This window comes from Delphinus delphis, chromosome 4 (assembly GCF_949987515.2).
Source record: "Delphinus delphis chromosome 4, mDelDel1.2, whole genome shotgun sequence".
NCBI lineage: Eukaryota > Metazoa > Chordata > Mammalia > Artiodactyla > Delphinidae > Delphinus > Delphinus delphis.
Window position 1 is genome coordinate 51,919,167 of NC_082686.1, and position 10,876 is coordinate 51,930,042.

At 45.3% G+C, this 10,876-nt stretch overlaps 1 pseudogene; it reads left to right on the forward strand.

Annotated features, from left to right (window-relative positions):
* Nucleotides 1-6,689: 6,689 nt before the first annotated feature.
* Nucleotides 6,690-8,196, forward strand: LOC132424047 (calcium-binding mitochondrial carrier protein SCaMC-2 pseudogene; annotated as a pseudogene).
* The last annotated feature ends 2,680 nt before the right edge of the window (nucleotides 8,197-10,876 follow it).

Below are 10,876 nucleotides of genomic sequence, written 5' to 3' on the forward strand. Positions count from 1 at the left end.
TACACAGAGAAAATGTTTTAATAGCAGAATCTCCAAAATGTAAAAGATCAGATGAAAATGTGAGTGCTCTGGGGCTTCCAGCCTATGCATATTTGCTTATTCACCTTCATTTTACCAGAAGTAGGACAGAGTTACATAATACTCTCTTCGTAAAGTTGCTCATCCTGATATAGGTATTATACTAATACCATTCTCTAGATAAGGATGTGCACAGGGTGAAGAATAATAAAGGCATAAAGTCAGGATGGATTTTAATTCCTGGTCCTTGAGAATTCCATTAAGCTATATGGTTTCCCACAACCATGATTCCTCCAGTCAATTACACTAATAGTGTAAAGGAAACAACCAAACCACACTATTAAAGTAACAAATATGTGTTTCTGTTTAAGGGAATGCAATGAACTTTAAAAACAGAAACTAATATATATGAAAGTACGTATTTCATAGAGATTTTTGTGGTATTTTCTAAGTATGAAAGTATTAAATTTATCCTCAAATAATAACATAGAGGGTACTTAATAAATCCATATTAGAAAAAGATGGATAAATGGAAAGATAAATAATGTATTTATTTATTTAACATCTATTGGATACTATATTCCTAGTACTATTTCAGATATGAGTCAGTCCTCTAAGGTGTCTGCTCTCAAGAAAATGAGCTCTGTGGACCTGGGAGAGGAATGAGGGGGCCAGTGTGTCTGGAATATGCTGGGAAAAATAATACAGGATGAGCTCGGAAACATAGGCAGGTACCAAGTAGTGCGTGATCTTATAAAGCCAAGGTACTCATTTTAAGAGCTAAACACTAACATAATATAATTTATGATTTTAAAAAATCACTCAGCTTACTGTCAAGTTTACAGTGAGAAAGTGTAGAAATGAGACTAGTAAAGCGTCTTGCTGGTAGGAGGTATCGGTAGTTCAGGTTACGGTGGTATCTGAGCAGACAGAAAAGAGTATAGATTCCAACTAGGCTTATATGTTTGAAAATGGTACTAGCTGATGGACAACGTGTGAGAGTTAAAGGGAAGATAAATCAAGGGGTTGAGTAACTGATTAGATGATATCATTTACTGAGCTCAAAAAGACAGAGCACAGCATACTTGGGGAAAATCAAGGGTTCCATTTTGGCCATATTAACTTTGAAATGCCTGTTAGACATTTGAGATGAGGCCATTGGATATATAATCTGGAGATCAAACTGGAGAATATATATATATAGTGAGAGAGAGAGAGAGAGAGAATAGACAAGATTAGAGAGACATGTAGCATGTAGTTTTGGATGCCTTCCAACATTTAAAGTTTTGGTAGAGAAGGAGTCAGCAGAAAACTGTTAAATAGCCAACAGGATGGATCAATAGTGAGGTGGGAGAGAAGTCACAGAAACCAAGAATTCCAAGAAGGAAGGAGTTGGGCTTCCCTGGTGGCGCAGTGGTTGAGAGTCCGCCTGCTGATACAGGGGACGCGGGTTCGTGCCCTGGTCCGGGAAGATTCGACATGCCGCGGAGCGGCTGGGCCCGTGAGCCATGGCCGCTGAGCCTGCACATCCGGAGCCTGTGCTCCGCAACGGGAGAGGCCACAACAGTGAGAGGCTCGCGTACCGCAAAAAAATAAAAATAAATAAAAATAAAAATAAGGAAGGAGTCATCAGCTATGCTGAATGCTGCTGAAAAGTCAAGTATGATGGGGACTAGATAAGTGAGCGCTGACTTTGGCATTAAGGGATCATTTGGTAATTTAATAAGCAAATTTAGTGGTGTACAGACAGTAGCAGGAGTGGAGTGGGAGGATGAGTGAATTTGAAGTGAAGACAGGGAGGTAGTGAGTGTGCACAACTCTTGAGAATTTTTGCTGCCAAAGAGAGCAGAGAAATGAAAAGGCAGCTAAAAGCAGGTGGTGGGATTAAGAGATTGTCCTGTTTTGTATGTGATGTTATATGTACATGTTAAAGTTATCAGTGTATGTTTATATGAATCGTACAGGAGAGGTGGAAAACATGAAGATTTCATGATTCAGATGAGAGGATAAATCCACGTGGGAAGTCCCTGATAGGAACAAGAGTAAAGGGTGCAGGATGCAAGGGGATAAGTTGCAGGACTACCTCCTTGATAGAATGGAAGCAGGGACTCCTTGTCCCTTGTAATAAGTGGAAAAAAGAGAGTATGGTACGCATACAGAGTATGGACACCTCCTCTAACAGTTTTCAAATCCAACGAGTTCTCAGGTGAAGGGTGAGGTGAAGCAGAGATATCTTGAGTGAGCAGGGCTTGATGCATATATTGCAGTGGCCAAGTGCAAAATGAAAATGCAAGGACCTTTGTTGCAAAAGCAGGAAAAAAAAGCACTAAAAGTACTCGATATAAACTTTTCCTTTCTTCTGCTGTCTTTCTCTCAGCTTGCCATTATGTATGTTCTTTGTCATATAATGCCACTCTAAGTAAAGAAAAATTAAAATATTAAATTACTAGCACTTAATTTAAGCATTTCTTTTTATATTGTACAATGCCAGTTTTAACTGGAAATATAAAGGCACTAACTCATTTAAAGAATTACTGAAATTATACAATTTGTATTCCAGAGTTAATCCCTGGAGGGTGCCCCAAAATGACTAGAAAAGACAATGAAAACTAGATTCAGGAAGGTTGGAAGGCAGAAAAGATGCCCTACCGGGCATTGAGTCAGCAGGGGGAGTGCTCCCTTGGGAACTGGTATACTCATGGGGCCAGTGCAAACACTTATTTGTGCCTAGGGGCCCCTGCCTGTGGCTCAGGACATACGTGCTGGGCAACTTTTCCTGCCTGCTGCTAGACTGATATATTGCAACCTGAAGCGGGGGAGGGGTGGTGGTGATCTGGAAAAGTCGAGCCAGGCACCTCCTCTTCCCATAGGCCTGCCGCCCCAACCATGGTGAACAGGCAGTATCCAGGGTCTTTAAATCCCTGTGCATGCACGGATGCATCCTCCGTACTCAGGATGCACTGGATCAAGGGTGGGCTAGCGGCTTTCTCCCACCCATACCTAGTCTCAGCCTGCCCACCCTCTGGGTGCACGTGTAACTGTCAGCCTAGGGTGAGACGGCTGCCACCGCAACCCATCCAAGGCCTTTGCGTGGGGAGAAGGGCAACAGCAAACAAAGGCCTCTCCCAACTAACACAACCTAGTCGCCGCCCCAGGGAGAGAGTAACATCCTTCCTGGATGGGGAGGCTGGGCAAGGGTATGGGGTGTCAGGGACAGTAGATGGCATAGAACCCATTCCCAGGAGGCAGGGAGGTGGCAAGAGACAGGATTGAGCACAAACCAAGACTTCAAGGGCCTGCTGACTGCTCCATTGTCTCATAGGACTTCACTTACCAAACGTAAGATCTAAGATAACATTATTAAGAGTTTCAAGACAACAATGAGAAGCAATCACAGGCCATTAAGCCAGAGTTCCTTGTGTGGTTTCTGAGCATAGGGCTTTGTGTGTTTGCACTGGCTGTGTATCCATGAAGATGATCCTGTGTGGAAGGATTTGAAAGAGCTCATTGGCTAGGTGCACGTATGTTGGTTTACGCTTTGTAAAGCCAAATCCATTAGCACAGCTTAAATGGGAGACATTTCTCCGTGAATTTTGCATGTTTCTGCATATCTCGCAAGCAGAGGCACTGATTGCCTTGAATTCAAGACCATTTTTTCAAGGATGTCTGGATAGTGAACAGCCTTGAAAGACAGAGATATTGGATTTATCCAAAGCAAAGTGGAAGCATGCTTTTGCCCATTATGAAAGACCCAGACTACCGAATCTCAGGATTCCCCTCCTGAAAGCAGCTCATGATGTGGGCAGCTGTTATCTAGCCTTCCTCGTGTCTACCTGTGGGACCTGGATCTTAGAGAACTGCCCCTACCCCTACCCCAAAATGCTGACACTCTGGCTACCAGTCAGGCCATCATTCATCTCTGACCTAGGAATTGCATATCTTTTAACAGCATCCATTAATGTGATAGACTAACTTGTTAACTAAGGTAAAAATTCTACTTCTTCTTTTCTTTTTTAAAATTTATTTATTTTATTTATTTATTTTTGGCTGCATTGGGTCTTCGTTGCTGTGAGCGGGCTCTCTCTAGTTGTGGCGAGCTGGGGCTACTCTTCGTTGCGGTGTGTGAGCTTCTCATTGCGGTGGCTTCTGTTGTGGAGCACAGGTTCTAGGCACATGGGCTTCAGTAGTTGTGGCACACGGGCTTAGTTGCTCCATGGCATGTGGGATCTTCCTGGACCAGGGATCGAACCTGTGTTCCCTGCATTGGCAGGTAGATTCTTAACCACTGTGCCACCAGGGAAGTCCCAAAATTCTATTTCTTGATACTTTTCTTTCAGTTATGTCCTCTCTGATAAAGACTTTCCAAGAATAATTGAATTCGCAAAACACACTCTAAAATCCAGGTCATTGTCATTCCCCTGTTAGCAGACATAGTAAATGGAAATATCCTGTCTGGAAAAAAATAAAGCTTCTGGCTACTAAAACCGTGATTCACAAAGTGTGTTTCATTGGATCATAATCAGTGATACATACATACACATAAAGTCGCCTATATGATATAAATTCAAAGTAATGTTTTACTACAGAAGTTCTAAGATTAATGAAGTGTGCAAATTTTTTCTTCATACATCAGTAACATTTGAGCATTATTCTCAATAGAAGTGTATGTATTCACATGTAAATTGAATAACTCACTGTTGTGATAATGTTATATACATTATAAAAGACATAAAAATAAAATGAAATAGAAATATTATAAAAATAAATATTAAAAAATGTTCTCAAGTTTCCTTCCTACCTCCTATTGAATTATCTTGTGCACCCTATGACATTGATGTACCCCATTTGGAGACTGGTGTTTTAATGTGTTTGATATACATTACAAATCTGCAAAAGAAGATGTATTGTGTGCAGAGTTTCTCCAACATTTGTAACCATGGAAGTTTCCCCCTCCACTCCAGGAATCTTTTAAGATGAGTGTTTCTTAAAAGGTGCCTTAAAAATATTGATCTATTCTCCAAAGGTTGCAGACTGGTGACCTAGAGCAGTCTCATTTATTTCAATTGAGTTTGTATGACTTTATTAGCAATGTAGCTAGTCTCCAGTTTACCTACTCATAGTACTTCTGTTTACCTTAGAAATCTCCTTTACTCATTCATCTTTCTAACATGTAAAGTTCTTTTAGTTTTTTTGTTTGTTTTTTTTTTGCGGTACACGGGCCTCTCACTGTTGTGGCCTGTCCTGTTGCGGAGCACAGGCTCCGGACGCACAGCCTCAGCGGCCATGGCTCACGGGCCCAGCCGCTCCGCGGCATGTGGGATCTTCTCGGACCGGGGCACGAACCCGCGTCCCCTGCATTGGCAGGCGGAGTCTCAACCACTGTGCCACCAGGGAAGCCCTCTTTTAGTTTTTTACCACCACTTGGACTGGTTTTAAACATCACATGAAGTTCAGTGGGAAGCTTCACGGTCTTTGAGGAGCATAATTTCTTCAGAGTGAACAGATAATTTTGGCCAGGGAGAGTAGGTGATAGCTTGCTTGAGTTGGACCTACACCAAACTGTTGTGCAGGGTTAGAGAATAGTTAATGTCCCTCCCCACTACTGTTTTAGGATTTTTTGTGCCCAAAACAGGATATTTATGATTTTAACATTACAGCTTTAGCCTATGGCTGAGCTTGAGGAAGATAGTTGCTGGCTGATACAATAATTAAAGAATAAGAGACATTCGTTTGTCATTTCTCTTTTGTCACCAACCCCATCAGCAAGAGACACATTTTTCACACAAATTAAAAATGTTAAGTTTACTTCAGAGTTATCTTATTGGATTTCAAATCAGCTTAGAAAAGAAAAGAAAATTTAAATATTTCTCAAATTCTTACAATGAGGGTAAATTAAACATTTCAGAGTATAGTAACTGAATCATATTAATCCAGTGAAATTTGCATTGTTTCTGTGATCCAGTGAAAGAAAGGCAAGAAGAGAGAGAAATTACACAAACAACAGGGTTAGTGCCTTCTTTTACTTGAAACGTTTTCAAATGTTAGCAAGAAAGGGAAACATTTTGCAAGGTTTTGTGCCAACTGGAATTGTACTGACATTCATTCTATTCCCACAGGGAAAGAGTGGATGAGACAGTAATTGATTTCTTCCAAGAGGATCCATCACCCATGACTCTCACTGTTCTTATACATCATTAGTCAGACAAAAGAAAGTTTCCTAATGGGGTTTTAGATTCTCTTGAATCAAAAAAAAAAAAAAAAAGCATTTCCAGACCTTTTAATTATTAAATTTCAAAATTGTATGATACATCATGTTTTTGTTATTCTCAACTAACCGATAAAGAGAGTCATTTAGCATGAAATTTAATTAAAAAGTGGAACTAATATTGGACAGAATCAAAATAGAAGGTCTAATGAATAAGGTATCTAGAATGAAGTTTTTGCCATAGGTACAGCACAGTTATGGAGTGGTCAAAATAGTGTAATTTAATTACCCTACATAGGGGAATGTATTGGAGACAGATGAAAGATAAGACATTTAAATGACTGAGCACCCGGAAGCTGCCCATTCCGCCAGCTTGCCGGCACCTGGAGTCCACGCTACTGGACTAAGGACACCTGCGTGTCTCCCGCGCTCTCCCCGCCGGCCCGTCACCCCTGCCTCGCGCCCGATGGTGAGCAGTGTGTTGTGCCGCTGTGTGGCTTCCCCGCTGCCGGACGCCGCAGCCACTGCCTAGCCGTCCGCCTCATCGCCAGCGTCCGTGGACCCTTGCGGCGGCACTGTCTGCGGGGGACCAGACCACCGGCTGCGCCTTTGGAGCCTTTTCCAGACTCTCGAAGTCAACCGCGAAGGCCGCCTGTGTGTCAACGACCTGACCATGGGACTTCGGCTCCTGGGACTGCACCGCACAGAGGGCGAGATCCGGAAAATTGTACAAGCTGGCGACAAAGACCTCGATGGGCAACTAGACTTTGAAGAGTTTGCCCATTATTTCCAAGATCACGAGAAGAAACTGAGGCTGGTATTCAAGAGTTTGGACAAGAAGAATGATGGATGGATCGACGCGCAGGAGATCATGCAGTCCCTGCGGGACCTGGGAGTCAGGATATCTGAACAGCAGGCAGAAAAAATCCTCAAGAGCATGGACAAGAATTGTACGACGACCATCGACTGGAACGAGTGGCGAGACTATCGCCTCCTGCATCCCGTGGAAAACATCCCTGAGATCATCCTGTACTGGAAGCATTCCACGATCTTTGATATGGGTGAGAATCTGACGGTCCCCGATGAGTTCACGGCGGAGGAGAGGCAGACAGGGATGTGGTGGCGACACCTGGTGGCTGGCGGTGGGGCGGGGGCTGTATCGAGAACCTGCACGGCCCCCCTGGACAGACTCAAGGTGCTCAGGCAGGTCCACACCTCCCGCAGGAACAACATGTGCATCGTGGGTGGCTTCACCCAGATGATTCGAGCAGGAGGGGCCAAATCACTCTGGCGGGGCAACGGCATCAACGTCCTCAAAACTGCCCCCGAGTCGGCCATCAAGTTCACGGCCTATGATGTAGATCAAGTGTCTCATTGGGAGTGACCAAGAGACTCTGAAGATTCGCGAGAGGCTTGTGGCAGGGTCCTTGGCAGGGGCCATCGCCCAGAGCAGCAGCTACCCGATGGAGGTCTTGAAGACCCGCATGGCCCTGCGCAACACAGGCCAGTACTCGGGCATGCTGGACTGTGCCAGGAAGATCCTAGCCAGAGAGGGCATGGCCGCCTTCTACAAAGGCTATGTTCCCAACATGCTGGGGATCATCCCCTACGCTGGGATAGACCTGGCCGTCTACGACATGCTCAAGAATGCCTGGCTGCAGTGCTATGCAGTGAACAGCGCACACCCCAGAGTGTTTGTGCTCCTGGCCTGTGGCACCGTGTCCAGCGCCTGTGGCCAGCTGGCCAGCTACCCACTGGCCCTGGTCAGGACCCAGATGCAGGCCCAAGCCTCCATTGAGGGCTCTCCGGAGGTGACCATGATCAGCCTCTTCAAACAGATTCTGCGGACCGAGGGGGCCTTTGACCTGTACTGGGGGCTGGCCCCCAACTTCAGGAAGGTGATTCCGGCCGTGAGCATCAGCTACATGGTGTACGAGAACCTGAAGATCACCCTAGGCGTGCAGTCGCAGTGACGGGAGGGAGGCCAGCCTGCCCACGGACTCGCTGATCCTGGGCCTGCAGCCCCAGGGTGTGTAGCCATCTCATTCTGTGAATGTGCCAACACTGAGCTGACTTAAGCCAAGCTGTGAAAACCCTATAGGATGCACCTGCAAGGGTGGGGGCAGAGCCGGCAGGCCCACGGTGTTTGTCCTGCTGACCCTGGCTGACCCTCGTGTCCATCCCAGGGAAGACCTATGGGTGTTCCTCAGGGTCCAGGGCTCAGCAGAACACAGGCTCGCACGTGTGGGGACAGGATGTTTCCTGTGGTGCCTGCCGAATAGCTGGGCTGGGAAGCTGGCTTAGTTCTTCCATCGCGACCTCGCAGCCAGACCATTGGCACAGGGCACCTTCGGGCCTACCTTGCTTCCTTCCTTGCTGCTGTTTTAAATGGTAGGAGGAGGGCCCGCAGCCCACTCCCCACGCTGCTCCTCTCCGCTCAGTCCATGGGGAAGGGTAATTCTACCCGACCTCAGCCTGACTTCCCAACTGGCAGCGCAGCCACTGGCAGGGAAGAGGGAGGAGTCTGGCTTCTGAGCTGTCCTGCAGACGGGCACCTGGATCCCCGTGTGCATGACGAGGGCAAGGCTGCCTGGCGTCCTGGTGCATGGCTTCATGGGTCCTGGGACCCAGAGGGCCTCTGCTGCCTGCTGCTGGGGGCTCTTGGGGCTCTGAGCTGGCCCCGGCCTCTGTCAGGACTGGCACCAGCTCAGAACTGACTCCCTCTCCCTCCCCGCTGGCATGAGGGCAGTGGGCATTGTGTTGAAGCAAGAAGGGCAGTTTCTGCCCTGAGTCTGCACGCCCTGGTGAGAGAAGGAAAAGGCGTTCAAGGCCTTAATTATGTATTGTTGGAAAAGACAAGCTGGACAAATGTACAAGTTCTGTTCTTCCAGAGAGAAGACAAAGAGAGCCAATGGCTTGGCCGACTGCATTAAAGTCCGTTTCTGGCACCCTGGGGGTTCGTGTCCAATCCCAACTGGGGCAAAGTGGGACCAGCCTCACATTCCAGTGATGCAACGTATCACGCTGCTTGGAGCCTACTTATTTCGTATTTATTTGAACAGAGTTACGTCCTAACTATTTTTATAGATTTGTTTAATTAATAGCCTGTCATTTTCAAGTTCATTTTTTACTCGTATTAATGTTCCTGGTTGACTGCACCTTCCCATCACCTGTGAGGTGAGGAGGGGGCTGTGGGAGTGACCCTTCTTGATGCTGCATCGTGTCTGTCCAAAGAAATTCCTCTCGGAACTGGTGGCAGAAGAAAGTCAAGAAGGCAGAAGGGCCCTGATCATGGAGAGACAGTCCTTTGGCGGGTCAGGGCAGGACCAGCACCTAGGAAGCCTTAGGATCTGAGTGTTTGATCAGGGGGCAGGAAGAGTGGGGGAAATCTCAACCCTGTTGAAGATGGAAGTCCAAATCATTTCTTGGACTGGGAGGGATTTCTTTATTCACCCTTTTTGAAGGGCAAGGAAGTGAGGTGCCTATCACTGTGAGTTTGGGGTGGGGGCCAGAGGAGAGGGAGGCCGGCTCCCCACCCGCACCTGTGAAGTGGGCTCCCTCTGTCCTGGGCCCCCCTCTACCCCTACTCAATAACGCTGGTCAACGTGTCACACAACAGTCACACTTCCATTCACTGGAATGGCCTGATGAGAACAATTTAAATAGGATGCAAAGATCAATGCAAGATTTATTGTTATATGTAAATAGAGTTATAACTGGAATTGGTGACAAAGCAAATTAAGAAAGAATTGGAAGTTGTCATTTAAAACAGCCTTGTAATAAAGTTGTTTCAGAGATGAAAAAAAATAAATGATTGAGCAGTAAACAGGGTAAGGTAGACATAGAAATTGTCCATCGTAAGTGTTTTTAGTTCATATCCAGATTTCTCTCTTAAACCTTCAAGACTTTAAGAGGGCCTGTTTGGTCCTCCCTAACTTACTGTAGCACTTGAACTGGAAAACTATAGTAAACCACTGAAAGGAATTAGAGCCAGAGATGATGATAAACATGCAGTCTCACATTCAACAACAAAAAAATCAATGAACTTGCATTAGGTTTTAAATGGTTCCTGTTTATACCCAGTAGAACCTCAGAAAGGAGAGTGCAAAATCTTATCATCTTACCAGCGTGCATTCTCTCTCTCTGCTGTTTTCTCTCCCTCTCTCTCTCTCTCCATATATATATATATATATATATATGTTTCTTTTATATTATGTCTTAATGGGAGCAAGATACAATCCTCTTTGAAGTTGGCATCACAATGTATTTTTGTGGGCTTCTACTTATGGCAGGCTTGCATGGCCTAGGATGAAGAATCATATACGGTAGAGCCACTTGTCTATAACAAAGTACAAAGGCAGGGGGTAGAAGCAAGATATCAGTTGAACAGTAGGACTTTCATTTCAAGATCTATTTCTTGAAGTGTAGAACACTGGCTCTCTCTTTTTTTTGCTCATGCTGCTAAGGTGGTAACTAAATTAATAATTTGATTGCAAGGTATGAAGTTTATTAATAAGGAGCATGGGAGTGGCAAATAAGAACGAGATTACAGAACAGTGCTGATAGTAGTTAGTATCAAGCATTAAAGCCACACCCTCTGCACAATTAAATTCAGTGCTGAACATTTGGAAACAATAGAAGCTAATAAAAAAT